This window comes from Nannospalax galili, unplaced genomic scaffold (assembly GCF_000622305.1).
Source record: "Nannospalax galili isolate Female #2095 unplaced genomic scaffold, S.galili_v1.0 scaffold1200, whole genome shotgun sequence".
Taxonomy (NCBI): Eukaryota; Metazoa; Chordata; class Mammalia; order Rodentia; family Spalacidae; genus Nannospalax; species Nannospalax galili.
The window spans coordinates 2,937,089-2,940,801 of NW_008347131.1; the positions used below are offsets into that span (position 1 = coordinate 2,937,089).

Consider the following 3,713-nt stretch of genomic DNA (forward strand, 5'->3'; position numbering starts at 1 on the left):
TTCCTTCTTTCCTTCCATTTCTTCCATTTTTGCCTCCCTCTTTCATCCCTTCCTTTTGAGCACCTATTTCTTCAAGTCTAATGTAATTAAATATATTTCCAATTTGTCTTCTTGAAATTGAAACCAAGTAACAGAAAAACAGCAGGCCCTATTGTTTCTATTATCCCTCCAGTAGTACTTTGCTTTTCTTTTTCCTGAGGATATCATCAATGGGTAACACTATTGTTCTCACCATTTTGGTATTTTTAGTTAAAATGTAGTGTTTGGGCTTGTGTAAAGAGTGGAGACATAGGAATCGGTAAACTGAAATGTTGCTCCATTCAACACAGATGTTAAGAGAGAGAGCACAAGCATACTCTTCTCACAAGCACACACTAATGTAGGGGAAATGAAGGATAGTAAATGTCAGATAGAGTGACTCAGGTCAGATAAAAAGTCTGCTGACATAATTATCTCCACTTAATTGTCCATAAGCCTTTGAGTCAGCCTTAACACTTTTCAGGAAAATCTAAGTGGTCAAAGGTCTGAACTACCTTAGTGGTAGTTACTGTGGATTAGCATCTCTCTTAAAATGAACTTAACTAAGATATCAAAAAAGAAGTTTCAGAAATCCTCTAGAGTAGATGTCAAGAAACACAAAAAGAATATTTCTAATATTGCATAAGGAGTAAATGTATTAAAACTGATAAACGTATCAGCAGAGTAACACTGAAGAGAGAGAAAAATAATAAGTAACTGAAGAGGACTTATTTCCTGGAGAATCCTGGAATGGAAAATATATAGCTATGCAGGGAAGAAATAAATCCTTCACTTGTATATAAAAATTGAAGACCAAAAACATGATGGATTGGGGCTATAAGATGGTTCAGAGGTTAAAAGTACTGGCTGCTTTTGCAGACAACCAGGTATCGATTCCCAGCACTCACATGGCAGCTAACAACCACCCTAAACTCTAGTTCCAGGAGATCTGATGCCCTCTTCTGACCTCTGTGGGCCTTGCATGACACAGGTGTCTTTACATGAATGCAGGAAATATGCTCATACACTTTAAATAAAATAATAAATAAAATAGTTTAATATGGATTTAAGGAATTTAACATAAAGTGTAATTTCAGATCAATTTTATTCTTTTTAATCTTAGTAACAAATTTGTTTGTTTGAAATATATTTAAAAGCAACGAGTTATAATGATAACCTATTTACCATTCTGATTATTTTAAATGTTATATATGTACTTAACAGTTTAAAAAGAAATGGTCATCTGAGTGCTGCTGTAAAGATCTGAATTACTGAAAAGAATGGGAATGAAGAAGTGGGCAATGTGGGGCCTTGTGTGGTGGCACATACCTTCAATCCCAGCACTCAAGAGACAGCATCAAGCAGATTTCAGTAAGACAGAGGCCATCCTGGACTATATAGCAAGTCCCAGTCCAGCTGTGGCTAAAGGGAGATAAAAAACCAACAAAAAACCCAAAAAGAAATAGTGGGCAATATGGACTGTGCTGATCAGGGAGGCACAGTCCCTAAGGCCATTGCTCATCAGATGGTTCAAGGACTGCAGTTCTTACTGTGAGGGATCCCTCAGCAAGATCAAGAGCAGCCTAATCCTAACACTTGGAGGTAGAGACAGGAGGATCAGAAGATCAGTTTATCCTAGGCTATCTGTTGTGCTTGAAGCCACCCTGGGTTACATCAGACATTGATGAACTCCAACAAAATAAGTATTGATTTTTCCTTCATGGACCTAAAACTTGAGATGTGGTAATTCATTCAGTGGCACACATATGGCTATTACCATGCAAATAGTGTTGTATTTCATTCAATGGCACATGCCTATCTACATATAAATCTGTTTTGCTAGTGTTTTGACAGAAAAAAGTAAACATTTTCTTTCTACTTAATTTTCTATTTGGATAGTTTTATTATTTATTTATTTATTTATTATTTATTTATTTATTTGTTTTTGTTTGGTTGGTTGTTTTGAGACATGGTCTGGACTCCCTGTTGCCCCAGCTGGCCTGGAATTAACTAGGTGGACCAGGCTGGCCTCTGTGTCATAGAGATCCACCTTCCTTTGCCTCTGAAGTGCCGGGATTAAAGGCCTGTGCCAACATACCTGGCTTATTTGGACAAATTTTAGATACTGACAAATACAATGCTATAGAAATTTCTAGAATATTATTCAAAGTTTCCCTAGATACTGTCACACTGCTTTATTGTGAGCACGTTTGAAAAAATTATGAAATGAACATGGGTGCATTACTGTTAACGAAATAACAAAACATAATTAGATTTAGCTTAATTTTAAACTATTAACAGGTTTGAGCTGCAAGATTCAATTTAAACTATACTTTCTGATTCTCCCAATTCCCTTCTATGTGATGTAAAATCATTACTGTTGTGATAATAAATTGGCGCTACACTATACTTTCCGTTGTGGTTGTTTTAGCATATATTTTATACATTGTTATACTGGAAATATGACAGTGTCATTTTATTTGTAACTAATGAGCATCTTAATTAGAACGTGATAGATGAAGGTAAGATTTCCTTCTTTTTCCTTTGATAGAGGGCCACATGTTCTTTGAAACGACCCACTCATTTTGATTTCCTGTGAAAAAAGAAAGCTATCTGAAACAGGAATAAGTGCAGTGAGTCTAAGTGCCACCAAAATGGATTACTTTTATGAAGAACTTTAGACAGTGTCCTTGAAACAGGTCTATCTTACTTTAACCTATGAAACAAAATATTTTGCCTTGTAAATAAATATGAAAAAAATGAGATTATTGTACTCGGGCACTGGGGGGAACTCCCCGAAGTGAGGCCAGAATGGTAGTCACAATGGGGTAAAACGGCCCATATAATGTACACCCCTTCCTGACTTCTCTTTCTGGCCATGAATAGCACACGAGCCCATTGCTCCAGATTCCAACAGCAGGAATCTATAAACCAAGGAGCAAGAGCTAGCACTTCATCTAATACCTTAGTTACTTCCTTTTTTTGTTACCCTAATTTGCCTACTCCTGAGGAGAGAAACCAATGCAGCAGAATGGGGGCCAGCAGCAGCTGGATGACTATTCCCCATACCAGAGGTCACTCACCCTGCAAGATGTACCCAAACGGACTCAGGAACTGTTCAAGGAGACAATCGGCGAAGACAGGAGTGGAATGCCCAACTGAAGATTGCAAGCCAGAAGAAAAAGCAGAACAAAACAAAGGCAGCGAGCAACCACAGGAAGAGCACCTAGAAAGGGGGGCATCAGGAGCCCAAGTTTTACAGCTCAGAGTGCTACAGCTCTGTGGGGAGGGGGTCCCAGCCCCACGTTGGGCACCAGGTGTGGTCGCCAGCTGTGGCTGCTCTCCTCCGGCTATGGCTGCTCTCCTGCTCTCTCAGTTCCTCTGATCAGTCATCTGGTCTGGACCCCAGGGCTGGTGAGGTGTCTGAGCCAGCATCGCCACATTCAGGTGCAGGAGACCAGGTTTGGTGACACAGATCTGCTTTATTGTGGACTTATATAGGGGTAGTGGTCCAATCACAGCACAACAAATAGGATACCTTATTAGCATAACAGACTTAACGTCCTATCACAGAATAGCAGGTAGGATGCCTCATTAGCATAATGGGATTCAGATTACAGAGCCTGGATTCCTGGAAACAACATGACCCTGACTGTTGCAATATCTAAGTGTTGCAGTTTGGAATTCCAAGGGTG

General features: G+C 39.1%; 1 long non-coding RNA gene across 1 annotated transcript in view; it reads right to left on the reverse strand.

Annotated features, from left to right (window-relative positions):
- Window positions 1–3,309, reverse strand: part of LOC115072127 — a 24,383-nt gene extending 21,074 nt beyond the window's left edge. Inside the window, exon 1 of the long non-coding RNA XR_003851192.1 lies at window positions 3,102–3,309. This is a non-coding gene — a long non-coding RNA (uncharacterized LOC115072127). The remainder of the gene's footprint in view (window positions 1–3,101) is intronic.
- Window positions 3,310–3,713: the final 404 nt, after the last annotated feature.